This window comes from Neofelis nebulosa, chromosome 8, assembly GCF_028018385.1.
Source record: "Neofelis nebulosa isolate mNeoNeb1 chromosome 8, mNeoNeb1.pri, whole genome shotgun sequence".
NCBI lineage: Eukaryota > Metazoa > Chordata > Mammalia > Carnivora > Felidae > Neofelis > Neofelis nebulosa.
The window spans coordinates 65,848,721-65,863,343 of record NC_080789.1 but is presented as its reverse complement, the minus strand read 5'-3'; the positions used below and the strand labels follow the sequence as shown (position 1 = coordinate 65,863,343).

At 41.9% G+C, this 14,623-nt stretch overlaps 1 long non-coding RNA gene across 1 annotated transcript; it reads left to right on the top strand.

Moving 5' to 3' along the window:
* Positions 1–8,398: 8,398 nt before the first annotated feature.
* LOC131484021 (uncharacterized) lies at positions 8,399–11,380 on the top strand. The gene is made up of 4 exons (XR_009247975.1): positions 8,399–8,615; positions 9,109–9,380; positions 10,794–10,856; positions 11,294–11,380. It is a non-coding gene; the product is annotated as an uncharacterized LOC131484021 (long non-coding RNA).
* The last annotated feature ends 3,243 nt before the right edge of the window (positions 11,381–14,623 follow it).

The window sequence follows — 14,623 nt, the reverse complement described above, 5'->3', positions numbered from 1 at the left end:
GCGCTCTTTCCCTTCCCTGCACCCCCCCTCGCTTCCTCCCACCCACTCCCGGCTGAGACTCCGGCTTCCCCCCCGTGCGCTGACTGCAGCCCGCGCGCCGCGCGCCCCATTCATGCAGGGCCCGCCTCCCGCCCACAGGCCTCCCGGGCGTCCCGCCCCGCCCTCCCCCGCGCCTGATTGACGGCCGTACCTGCCAATCGCAGCGCCTCCCGCCCCCCGGCGGCCTCGCGCCTGGCGCCTAGCGCGCCCTGGCGGCCCCGGTACGAATCGAAACGCGGGGGTGCTGAAGGTGTGAGGCTCCTGCTTGGACATCCGGGAAATGCACCCGGCCCTTTCCCGCAAGGAGCTCGTAAAGTATACAAATAAGTAAAATACAGGGCATAGTGTGTAAAGCTAACTACAAGAGAAGTAGGATGCTAAAACAATTAGAATGCTCAGGACACGGAGAGACCACATCTGTTAAGAGTTATCTCCAGGGACTCTTATTTGAACTGGGCACTGAGGGATGAGGAAGACCTTAACTGACAGAGACAGGTGAAAAGGCATTTAGGAGGAGAGAGTCTTACAAAAGTTCAGAGGTTGATCTGACTGGACATGAAAAGGGAGGTGCAGAAGAATGCTATTCTGGGCCAGGTCTGCTGATCGGTCATCACTGATGATGTGATGGACATTTGTTGTTTCTGCTAGCCTAGCTTCCATCCCTCCTCTTCAAGTAATAAGCACCCCCTTTATTCTTAGGGAACCCCCAGTCCCCTGTTCTCAGTCCAAATAGAGCTGAACTTCACCCGCTTTCCAAGGGGCCCTATGACCCAGGCCTTACCACAGTATTTTCTTGCCCTATCGTCAGAGACTGTTTTAGACTTGACCCAAACCCAGAATATAAGGCTCATCTCCAAGGCTTTCACTGGAACAGTCAGGAAAAAGATACTCTCCATTAGGGCTACTGGATTGTTAGGATGTAAATCTGGAGCTGCTGGTGGCCATGATGCCATCACCCATCACACCTCACGCCTGCTGGGGAAAGCAAAGCTAAGAGACAGAGACATAGTTCTAGTAACATGCTGAAAACCTGAATCCAACCATGCCTGAAGTTATCACCTTGACTTTTCATTTATTTATTCAATAAATTTTGATTGAAAGCCTTATTATATATTAGATACTGTTTTATACATTGAAGATATATCTGTGAACAAAAAGAACATATATCTGGCCCTTTTGAAATTTACAACTAAAGAAGTAAAATGTACAGATGTTAGGGATCAGTGTTAATAAAAATAAAACAAAAAGGGATACAGGTGGAAGAAAGGTTAAAATTTTAAATAGGATGGTCAGAGAAGGCCTCATTAATAAGATGACATTTGGATTTGGAGAAATATCTGAAGAAAGTAAGGGAGTAAGCCATGTAGATATCTGGGAGAAGAATGATCCAGACAGAGAGGATGGTAAATGCCTACTATGCCTCATGTGTTGGAAGAACAGCAAGGAGTCCAGTGTGGCTGGAGTGCAATGAGCAGGAGAAAGAGGAGTAAAAGATGAGGTCAGAAAGTAACCAGAAATCGTACTGTGCAGGCCATTGTAGGCTACCATAATGACTTTGGTTTTTCTCAAAGTAGGATAGATAGCTATTGGAGGACTTTGAGCAAAGGAATAATATTATCTAACTTATGTGGGTTTTTTAAATACTTATTTATTTTGAAAGAGAGAGAGTGTGTGTGTGCATGAGCAGGGGAGGGGCAGAGAGAGAGGGAGAGAGAGAATCCCAAGCAGGATCCACACTTGTCAGCTCAGAGACTCACACAGGGCTGGATCTCATAAACTGTGAGATCATGACCTTAGCCAAGATCAAGAGTTGGACACTTAACTGACTGAGCCACCCAGGCACCCCCTAGCTTATGTTTTAACAGGATTATAATAGCTGTTGCATTGAAAAAAACCCGAATGGGGTGCCTGGGTGGCTCAGTCAGTTGAGTGTCTGACTTCGGCTCAGGTCATGATCTCATGATTTGTGGGTTCAAGCCCCACATCAGGCTCACTGTTGTCAACATAGAGCCTGCTTCAGGTCCTCTGTCCTCCCTCTTTCTGCCCCTCTCCTTTTCACTCTCTCTCTCTCAAAAATAAGTAAACATTAAAAAAAAAAAAAAAGAAAAGAAAACAAACTGAATAGAGGCATGGACAGGGAGACCAGTTAAGAGGCTAATACAATAGTACAGGTGAGAGATGTTAGTGGTTTGAACCAGGGTAGCTGTGCAGATGGAGAGGAATGATCAGATTCTTTTTTTAAAAAAACTTTTTTTTCTTGCCACATTTTGTCTATAGATACAAGCATAGTTATCTCTAACTTTATTTATTTACTTATTTATTTATTTATTTATTTATTTATTACATTAAGCTCCGTGCCCAACATGAGACTTGAACTCACAACCCTGAAATCAAGAGTCGCATGCCCTACTGACTGAGCCAGCCAGGTGCCCCAGAAATAGTCAGATTCTTGATGGATTTGAAAGCAGAGCCAATAGAATTGTTTGGCAGTTTGTGGAGAGTGAATAAAAGAATTCACCCAAATACACCAAAAATTCCAAAGTATTTGACCTGAGCAGCTGGGATGGTGGAGTCTTCATTAACTGAAATGGAGAAAGGAGTAGGTTTGTTGCGGGGGAGCCGGAAAGGGAAGGTTAGGAACAAGGCATTGGCCATGATGAGTTTGATTTGCTGACTGGACATCCAAGTAGAGGTAGCCACTTGGCAATTGGATATAAATGAGTCTGGAGATCCAGGTTGGCAGCATCATTTTGGAAGTCATCAGCATATAGATGCTATTTAAAGATGATAAATTATCTTTTGCAAATTAGTCTGCATTAAGTTTATTTTTTTTAAGATTTTATTTTTAAGTAATTCCTACACTCAACTTGGGGCTTGAATTCGCAATCCTGAGATCAAGTGTTTCATGTTCTACCAACTGAGCCAGCCAGGTGCCCCTACATTAAGTTTCTGTCAGTAACAACCAAAAAGTGGAGGAATCCCTGTCTTTTCAGACCACCGAAACTCTCCTGTGAAGCCCAACCTCTTCCAAACGGTTGGACAAATCAATCAACTCATATCTCATCCTCTCTTTTCTTCCCCCTCCACCCCAAACACATAATTTCCCAACTGCTGTAGCAGACTCTTCTAGAACAGAAGAGTTATAATATGACCAAAGACTTCTAGTAGATAAAAAACTAAGAATTCAAAAGGGGAAATAATTCATCAATCATTTTTAACAGTGATCCAAGCAATATCCAGCAGAAAGAAGAGACTTGATAAGATGGTAAAACAGCAGTGTATTTACCCTGGTGTGGTCTTTCAGTCCCCAGTCTTGTAGATTTAGTTTTGCTTGACCACCAGATTTACATACTCTAGGGACTACTGGAGTCTGCTATATTACTGCTTTCATTGTTAACTCTCTGCTCACCCCCTTCAAAGCTTTCTAACTTTATATAAGATGAAGCCAAAACTTAATCTGGTATTCAGATCTATAGGTCTGTATCATCTCTAAAACCCAATGTGCCTTCAATCTACTTTTCCTATCTTACCTGGCTCTAATATTTTATGAACGCTTTGTTTCAGCTGGAAAGGTCCATCTCTAGACATTAGTTGTACATTTGTATATCTTCAGCTTTGCTCTTTGTGCTAAGCATAATAATGGCTCCCCCACATGCCCATGTCCTGATCTCTAGAACATGTGAATATGTTATTTTACACGGCAAAAGGGACTTTGCAGATGTGATCAAGTTACAGGTCTTGGGAAAATTATTGTGGGTTATCAGAGTAGCTCAATGCAATCACAAGGGTTCTTCTAAGAGGGAGGCAGAAGGGTCAGAATAACAGGAGGAGACATGACAACAGAAGCAGAAGTCGGAGTGATGCAGGGCCACAAGCCAAGAAGTGCAGCAGCCTTTAGAAACTGGAAAGGGCAAGGAAATAGATTTCTCCCTAAAGCCTCTGGAAGGAACACAGCCCTATTAACACTTTAATTTTAGCCCTATAAAACCTGTTTTCAGACTTCTAACCTCTAGAACTGTAAGATGATAAATCTGTGTTGTTTCAAGCCACTAAATTTGCAGTAAATTGTTACAGTAGTAACAGAGAATTAACACACTCCTGCTGTGTCCCTGATTTAGATTTCTGCTTTCTTCTATGCAGCCTATTCAAATCCCACCCAGAGTCAGCACAATCTTTTGTTTTTAACCAAATGCAACAAATACCTATTGGATGCCTATCATGTGCAAAGCATCTGGCTAGATACCAGTACATAGAGAAAGAATGCAAGACACAAAGATGAGTAAAAGCTCACAGGCAGGAGAGGCAAGGTAGAGAGAAGGAATATGGACTGAGTTTGAAGGCATCAGATGGAGTCGTTGGTGTTACATTGGTGAATACCAGGTTTTAAGTCCCATCCTGGAGTTCTCCCAGATTTAAATGATCATAACTCTTATTATCTCTACTTTTCACTTAGAACTTAATTCAACAACATTTATCGAGAGTCTGCTACATGCAAGACACTGTGCTAGGGGCCATGCAGGATACTCGGATTCATAACTCGTGGTTCCTCTACTGCTTTCTATTGTTTAATTTGTGTCTGTGTCTTGTCTGGACCGTAGGATTTTTTGTTTACTTAAAACATATGTATCCAGTACCTCCTTTGTTTCATAAGCGTGAAGGAAGATTCAATGATGACTAGGTCTCTTTCTTTCAGGTGCTCACAATCTAGTAGGAAAGAGTCTCAAAATATTTACAAAACAGTGTGATCCGTGTTGAAACAGATGGGTGTACAAAATGTTCCCAAGAGAACTGAGGATGGAGCTGTAAAGGGGGGGCTTCAGGGAGAAGGTGACACTTGAGCCAGGGCTGAAAGATGAATAGATGTGCCAGATGGAAAGGTAAGACAGTGGGATGAAAAGGTGATCAGGAGGGAAAGAGGCGGTTCAGGAAGGAGGAAAAGTACAGGCCAAAAGGGGCACGGATGTCTAAGCAATGATAAGAATTTCAGTGAGGCTGAAGCATAGGATGTGTGTGTAGCAGGAGGACAGGAGACAACACTAGACGTGCACGTGAAATCAAGTTCAAGAGGAGCCTTGTGCTCAGCTCAGAAGTTTGTCCTATGCTGTAGATGGTTCTGTATCCTAGACAGTTTTTAAGTATGATCTTTGAAAAGATTCCTTTATCAGTATTTGAGAATATAGAAAGGTCTGCAGAGCTGATGTGGAAAACAGAAGGGCCTGGACCAAATCAGGGCAGGGGAAATGAAGAGAAATAAAGTTGCAGGGAAAGATTACATTAGCCTGCTTGTGTTGCCATAACGAAATACTACAGATTGGGTGCCATAAACAACAGAAATTTATTTTCTCACAGTCTTGAAAGCTAGAAGTCCAAGATCAAAGTACCATCAGGGTTGGTTTCTGGTGAGACTTCCCTTCCTGACTTGCCGATGGCCACCTTCTCACTATGTGCTCATATGGTCTCCCCTCTCTTCACACACGGAGAAAGAGGGTTGTAGTTTTTCTTCCTCTTCTTAGTAGGACACCAGTCCTATTGGATTAGGCCCCACCCTAATGACCTCCTTTTACCTTGACTGCCTCCTTAAAGGCCCTATCACCAAATACAGTCACGTTGGGGGTTAGGTTTCAACATATGAATTTGGAGAGGACAAAATTCATTCTATAACAGAGATATACTTGAGACAGAAACAAGAAGACTTAGTTATACCTATTAGATAATAGTGTCTAATATTTTTACAGTGCTTTATAATTTACAATACTTTTTTCACATCCATTATCTGATTTTATCTTTACAACACTGTAGGAGGGGGATATTATCATTATCCTCATTACATAGATGAATAAACAGACTAAATGAAGTTAAATAATATGTTCAAAGCTATGTGCTAGTAAGTGGTGACCCTGGCACTGAACCTGGCCTTGGCTTTGAAATCCCATGCCATTCTGATTCTCTTATGAGAGGTAAGGGAGTAAAGAAGATTGGAAAGTTGAGGCCAGCTTGAGGATGCCTTACCCTTAATCTCTAGGGAAGCCCAGAATCTCTCTTAGGTCAACCGCTTCTACCTCCTTAGTCAAAATGTTTTCAAACTCATGCCTCCACCTGTGCCCTTTCCACTGAAGAAGTTCCCACATTACCCCTAGCCTCCTCCTCTAAAGTCTTGAGAAATACACATTTCCTTTCTTCCCTTTCCTGGGAAGGGGTGGGGTGTGAACACAGATATTTAAAAGTATTTCTTAATAATTTACCCTTTTACAGACAGAATGCTCTTTCCCTCCCTCTTTGCTTGCTAATTCCTACTCATCCATTAAAACAAAGCTTACAGGTCACCTCTTTTATGACTTCCACGTTTAATTGAGAACATGTCTGTGAGCACATAGTGTCTCAACATATCTCCATCATCATATCATGAAATCATCAAATTGTGTAAGCTCCTTCAGGGCAGGTAGATATTCCTAGTACCTAGCAATACCACCCACTTCATGTCTGTTACATGCTCACTGAACAAATGAATGACTTCATATATTGTCACAATCTTCCCACACAATGGCAGTCCCTTTATTCTTTATCACTCCTCCCAGATACAATCTGTCTGCTTGTATCACTCAGGGTTCAACGAAGAGAACAAAAATCCCTCCAAGTATTGTAAGGATACTAGGAGATAGATGCTTACAAAATCAACTGGAAAGTCTAGAGGAGCCCAGTCTTGGAGGCTGAAACTCTGCCAAGAAAGCTGCTATCTCTGCCCCAGTCGGGAGAGTGGTGTATCTGGAGGTCTCCACTGATGACTAGGTTTAAGAACACCTACAAGTGTGATCCAGGGATCTGGAAGCTATGATCGGGACATTGCTGCTGCTACACTCTGATGCAACCACCTCTCAATATTTACAAAGCTAGAGACGTCACTGAATCACTGCTATACAAATATATCACATCTCCATGACCAGGAGAAATAGTCAAAGCAGCAGTACAATGGCCTTTGTCTCACTTCTGCCTTCTAAACCTCATCCAAATACATCTGACTGGCTAGGAGGCATTCTGACAAACATAATCCTTAGCTTTTCAGCTTCTGCATATCAGAAGGAGATAGGAATATATGCTGAATGCTAACTAATCATACCCACCACTCTGCTAGCCTGAAATCCACCCAAAGTCTTATCATCTGCAACTGGGCCTTTTCCTCCTTCCCCACCCACTGTTCCCAATGCCTGCCCCAGTGGCTGGTTTAGTCTTTGGTCTTGGTGCTGTTAGTAAGCTCCTTCAGGCTATTGTGTGCCCTTTTCTGTGACCTGGGTGAGGCAAAATTTATTAGCTATGATTCCAAAAACACGATCTGTAAAAGAATGAATTGACATATTTGGCTTCATCAAAGTTAAGAACTAATGCTCTTTGAAAGGCATTGTTTGTTTATTTGTTTGCTTGTTTTTAAGATTTTGTTATTTTTAAGTAATCTCTGCACCCAACATGAGGCTCAAACTCACAACCCCAAGACCAAGAGCTGCTTACTCCACTGACTGAGCCAGACAGGTGCCCCAAAAGGCATTGTTAGGAGAAGTAAAAACAAGCCACAAACCAGGAGAAAATATTGCAAGTCACATATCTGACAAAGGACTTGTATCCAGAAAATATAAATAACTCTAAAAAATCAATAATTAGAAAACAAACAGCCCATTTTTTTAAAAAATGGGCAAAAAATTTAAACAGATCACTTACTAAACAAGATATATGGATGATAGGGGCGCCTGGGTGGCTCAGTCAGTTAAGCGTCCGACTTCGGCTGAGGTCATGATCTCACAGTCCATGAGTTCAAGCCCTGTGTCAGGCTCTGTGCTGACAGCTGGGAGCCTGAAGCCTGCTTCAGATTCTGTGTCTCCCCCTCTCTCTGTCCCTCCCCTGCTCACGCTCTGTCTCTCTCTATCTCAAAAATAAATAAAAACATTTTTAAAAATTTTAAAAAATATATGGATGATAAACACCATGAAAAGATATTCAGTATCATTAGTATCATTAATTTGCATTAATTAATGCAAATTAAGACTACAATGAGATACCACTACACACCTAAAATTAAAAACTCTGATCTGAGCGTTGGTGATGATGTATAGAAACTGGACCTCTCAGGGGCACCTGGGTGGCTCAGTTGGTTGAGCGTCCGACTTTAGCTCAGGTCATGATCTCACGGTTTGTGAGTTCGAGCCCCCTGTCGGGCTCTGTGCTGACAGCTCAGAGCCTGGAGCCTGCTTCGGATTCTGTGCCTCCCCCTCTCTCTGCCCCTCCCCTGCTCATGCTCTGTCTCTCTCTCTCTGTCAAAAATAAATAAACATTAACAAAAAAAGAAAGAAAGAAACTGGACCTCTCATATATTGCTGTTGGGAGTGTAAAATGGCACGACCACTTTGGAAAACAGTTTAGCAGTTTCTTAAAAAGTTAAACATACACCTACCATGTGATGCAGTCATTCTAATTCTAGATCTTTACTCCAAAGAAAAGGAAACACATGAGCACACAAAGACTGGCACACAAATGCTCTTAGCACTTTGGAATAGCAAAAGACTGGAAGAGATCTCAATGCCCATCACCAGGTAAGTGGATAAATAAATTATGGTAATCCATACAATGGGATAATAAAAAGAACAGAAAGAACTATGATACTATAATGATGAGTAAATCTCAAATAATTATGCTGATTAAAAGAGACCAAACAATATGGCCATACGGTATGAATACACTTATATAAAAGTCTAGAAATTTCAAACTAATTACAATGATAGAAAGCAGATCAGTGGTTGCCTAGGGATAAGGGAGGGTAAAGGCAGGAAAGATTATGAAGGAGCATGAGGAAGTTTAGGGGGAGGATAATAGATAGGTCCATTATCCTGATTATGATGATGATTTCATGTCCAAACTCATGAAATTGTAAACTTTAAATACATGTAGTTTATTATGCGTCAGTTATACCTAAATAAAGCTATTAAAAAATTAAAGTAGAGACAGTTGGACTGGAAAGAAACCCCTATACTCCCTGTGTATATTCACTTATGTGATTGATTGTTTGATGTCTGTCTTTCCCACTAGAGTGACAACTCCACAGAGACTGGGGCGATACCGATTTGCACAAGCACATCTCTAATGTTCAACATAGAATCTGGTGCCTACTAAGGACTTGACACATAGTTGTTGAAGAAAGAAGAGAGAGAGAAGGGTTGAGAATAACTCCAAGTTTTAACCTGAGTAAAAGAGAGGATGCGTTACTGCTGATAGCTATGGAGGAATCCAGAAGAAAGGCGGAAATGGAACAGTGAAGGAAAAGGTGAAGGAGAGCCAAGTAGTGCTGGAGCGTGGCCAAAGTAAGTAGTGGTTTCAAGGAGAAAGATTAGAAGAAGGCCATTTTTTTTTTAATTTTTTTTAATTTTTTTTTTTTAATTTTTTTTTTTCAAAGTTTTTAAATTTATTTTTGGACAGAGAGAGACAGAGCATGAACGGGGGAGGGGCAGAGAGAGAGGGAGACACAGACTCGGAAACAGGCTCCAGGCTCCGAGCCATCAGCCCAGAGCCTGACGCGGGGCTCGAACTCACGGACCGCGAGATCGTGACCTGGCTGAAGTCGGACGCTTAACCGACTGCGCCACCCAGGCGCCCAGAAGAAGGCCATTTTTTAGATTGAGCAGTTATAAGGCATTGGTGCCCTGAAGAAAGTGATTTCAGACAGAAGCCAGATTGTTTTCCCCGCCCCAGTCCTCTACATACACAAAACGCAAACTTCTTCATTCGGTGAAAGTATCCATGCGCTTCACTCCATCTTCACAAGTTGCCACTCCCATCCAAGCCCTTTGTTCTGTTCTGATAGCCTGACTCCCTTCTTGGATGTCATTCTTGTTCCCTTACAATCCATTTGCCACTAATCAGCTAGAATGAGTGTTTTAAAACACTAATAGTGTCATGTGCCTAGTCCTTCCGTGGGATCTCCTCACCATTTAGCTCCCTCTTTACACTAAGGGATAATGCCCTCATGTGCCCAAGCTGTGAAACCCTCAAATTTTGTCACATTGTCAGCTGCAATCAGGAAAGGATTGAGTAAGAGTATTAGTTATATATTTCTGCCTAACAAATTACCCCAAACTCTGAGGCTTGAAACAAACAAAAACTTTATTATCTTACAGTTTCTAAGAGTCAGGAATCTGGGACAGGCTTAGCTGGGTTCTTTTGGCTTAGGGTCTCTCAAGAGGTTGCAGTAAATCTACTGCCTGGGGCTCCAGTCACCAGGAATCTTGACTGCTTTTAAGAAGCCTCACTTAGATGGCTATTGGCAAGATGCCTCAATTCCTTGCTAGTTGTTGGCAAAAGGCCTTAGTTCCTCACCACCTGGGCCTTTCCACAGAGCTGCTTGAGTGTCCTCCTGACATGACAGCTGGTCATGAGTGATCTGAGAGAGAGCAGAGAGGATGCCACAGTGCTTTTTATGATAAAGTCTCCCTGGTCTTCATCATTTCCACTTTACTGTATTTATTAGGAGCAAGTCATTAAGTCCAGCCCACACTGAAGGGGAGGAGAATTAGACTCCACCTCTTGAAGGGAGAAGTCTCAAAGAATGTGTTGACCTATTTGAAAACCATCACCATAAGGCAAGGAAAAAAGGTATATCAATGCCTTAAGGATGAAGAAAAGATTTGGATCTTCAGTTGTGAACAGCCATACAGGAGTCAATGTAGTAAATAAGCAACTGTTATACAAGTGTGATACCTTTTCTACCTATGCTACAGGACAGAAGCAGGACCAGGGAAAGTAGATGAAGAGGCTGGCCAAGTGTTTGGGACTTGGAAATGGTAAGAGAATAGAAGAATGTGGACATTAGAATGCTGGGAAATACTGAAGTAATTGATCTGAAACTCAGACTGAAGGTCCACAGTGATATGGAAAGAGCTAATTACTTCCAAGAATGAAGCATCTATGATAGTTCTTTGAGGAAACTAAGTTAGTCTGGGTTTCGGTTTTCTTATCTGTGAAATGAGACTGATAAGGTCTGCATTACCATCTTACTGAGTTATTATGCAAAGTGAAATTTAATTTGAAAAGAATAAAGGTTCTAATACTCTTGTTATTGTTATCAATGCTTTCCAAAGTTAGAAGGGGCTGAATTGATATTAAAGAATACTGCAAGCTGTATTTTTTAGTTTTTTTTCTTGCCAGTTGACGGTAATAATAACCCATAATACTGAGATTGGAAAAAGAAAACTCAATTTTCTTTATTCCTGTCCTTCAGGTGTCAATGGATATGCAAATGAGATCTGGGAAGTGAAAAGGCTCCTCTTGAATCTTAAATGGGGTATTAAATACACACACTTCTAAGTGATGGTATGGATTTTAATGTGTTTCATTCCTGTGACCTGCATGTTCTCATAACCACTGGGCCGAACAAGGTCAGTGCATTTGAGATCAGAATGAGGTATTGAGGTTGTAAAAGTAGACAAGGAAAGGTGTGAGATACAGAAAAAATGACTTCAGGAAAGCCATGTTTATCTCTGTTTGTTGGGAAAACAGTGACTCTCCTAAGGTTGAATTTAGACCAAGGGCCCCAGGTCATTCCCAGCTTGCTCTCTCCTTTGTTCTCTTCTCCCTTGCTCTCGGCTGAGGAATTCAGCCTGCTTTCTATCTCCTCTTTAACTCTGCCACATCCTACTTCCCAATTTCTGGAATGCATAATCTATTGCTATCTACTCACCTTCTTCCCCACCATTTTACACGTCCTTAGCGCTTAAAGTCAGGTACAACTGCCCTTTTCTTTCAAAGATTTTATTAAATTAACACACACACACACACACACACACTTTTACAAAATTACATTAACAATATATGTCAATTTTACAATGAGAGGCAATACAGCTTAATGAATAGGATTATGGGCTTGTACCTCTTAATCCCTTTCACCTATTTCCTACTTCCCCCTCCATGTTTTCTTCATGTTCTTTATTGTCAAGTATGCTTTCCTGGCTAATTTCATGTCTCCTACCAGGAGAAAACATAGTAACACTATTAACACAATACCATGGCTCCTTGGAAACTTTTTATATTGAAACAATAAAGATGTAGTTCTTCTATACTATTTATTTTACTCCTGGTTATATCATTACTCATGACACCTTATCATTCATCATGTTGCCCATGACTCTCAAAAATTATTACTGTACTCTCTTGATAATGACCAGAAATGGAAGTCTTACCCACAGTATGCAGTAAATTTTGAACAATAGTTTTTCGTATGGTCATGTTAAATTTTCATCCAGAATTTTATACCATAAACATGGAACAATACCTCTTCCAACCATGTCTTCTCTTGTATTCTGTAAACTATAATCACAGCATTCCCAGACTGTGATCTCTTTCAATGTTGACCTCATTGCTGTCTTCCACATACCACCACCAACAGGGAATATATGTTAGGGATCCATGGGTGCAGCAAGAGGAATGATGCCATTTGTGCATACTTCATATGGGATGACTTAAGACTGACACGGGGAGGGCATTTTATCACAACATCATTCAGAAGCAAAAGAAGACATCAGTTGGGAAGGGCCTGTTGGTACTTTGAAGTGATAGTCTCAAAAGCACCTCGAAATGATATTGGAGGAGAAGGGTGGGGCTACTTTCAGATGACTGCCTGATTTATGTCCTAGGGTCCTTGGAGGCAATGGAGTTCCTTCCCTGGGTGCCAGTGTTGGGGGGGTAGGCAGTGGGACTGGTGGTATATGGTGATGTACAGGAGAAAAGCAGCCTGCTGCCGCTCTACCATCCTCTGGTGGGCCGTAGGTAGTTCCACAGTGAGACACTGAGAGGCGAGGATCAACACAGGGACCCACACACATGACTCAAGTCCAAGAGCTGGTGAAGTTCTGTTTGTAGTCCAGAGGCCTGAACTTATCTTCTATGCGACCACAAATAGGCTTGTCAGTGCCAACCTGGAGACTCAATCTCACTTGATTCCCCAAAAGGAATACTGTCCTGGCCAGCAAGAGTAGTTGGCTCGTGAAGATGCTCTCTTAAAATTGAGACTTGGTCTCAGAGCCTTGGGATAACCCTATAGACATGAGTTCCAGAGTTCCTCAGGCAACCTGGGATTGGGGAATTCCATGAAGGAGAGAAACTGGGACAAGAGTTCATTCATGGCCTGGTTTGGGCTCAGCTTTGATAGCAATGCTGGCCCTGGCTGGTTCCAGGCACATAAGGGATACCTAGAAAATTTTCAGGAAGGCCCTACAAAGTATGAGGCCCTCTGAGGCACACAACCCAAAGCAGGAGCCTTGGAATAGGCTGTCATTAAAGGAAGTGATTGCTATGTGACTTATGGGGATAAGTTGTAAAGAGAGTTTCCATCTAGCTCTCCTTGTCACTGTGATTTCTCACTCTGAAAGAGAAAAAGAAGAAAAGAAGCCAGCTCTCATACTGTGAGGTCATTCAAGCAGCCTTAAGGAGGACCCCACATGCAGAGGAACTCAGGCCTCCAAGCTAACAGCTAGCACCTAATTGTCAGCTTTATGAGTGAGCCACCTTGGAATTCCTCCAGCACCAGTCAAGTCTTTGGATGACTGCAACTCCTGCTGACATTTCACTTCAACCTTATGAGAGACTCTGAGCCAGAAAGGGAATGAATAACCTATGTTCGTCAATACCATGCAGACCAAATCCTTAGCAACTTATTCTTCTAGGCAGAGAGTTCAGCATTAGCCTGACAAAAGTTTTCTTGTGCCTTAACTATGGCATGAAATATAGAGCTGCTGCACTAGTACAAAGGTAAAAACCTCTGCAGCAACCTGTGTGGGTTGATGACCAGGAACCAGATAGGCCCTGTTCCCAAGCACTTTACCCAAGAAATGCAGCAGAAATTGGGGTGGGGTAGGGAGAGAAACCCCAAGGAAGGCTAATAGTACATTTTCACCCACTCTGATGGAATGAGGTTCAGGATAAATATTGGGTTGTACTATAGAAAGTAAAATTATATTTATTGCATACCTGAGTTGGGTACTGAGAATCATACCCTGCACATTTGTATTCTTTACAAAAAAGATAACTGTTTTATCCTTCTAGAAAGTTATTTCCTAAATCCTGAATTCTGATCTCATCTCTACTGATCCAATGCTTAATCTAAATTTCTTGCCTTATTTTGCCAGAACCTTTTCTGTCCAGTGACCTGTTTCCTCATCTACAAAATGAGAGGCAGGGGGTGCTTAGGTGGCTCAGTTGGTTAAGTATCATTGACTCTTGATTTTGATGCAGGTCATGACCTCAGGGTTGGTGAGTTTGTGCCCCAAAGAGGGAGGGTGCTCTGCACTGACAGCAAGGAACCTGCTTGGGATTCTCTCTCCCTCTCTCTCTGCTCCTCCACAGGCATGCTCCCCCAACCTCCTCAAAATAAATAAATAAATAAATAAATAAATAAATAAATAAATAAGCAAGCCTTAAAAAATACACTAAAAAAAATAAAATGAGAGGCAGGGGTGAATCTATATTCTGTGCAGCCTAAAACATATGCAATTCTGGGGCTGCATTTAAGAAACAGAATACAAAATTACATAATAAGTCAATATTTATTTAGAAT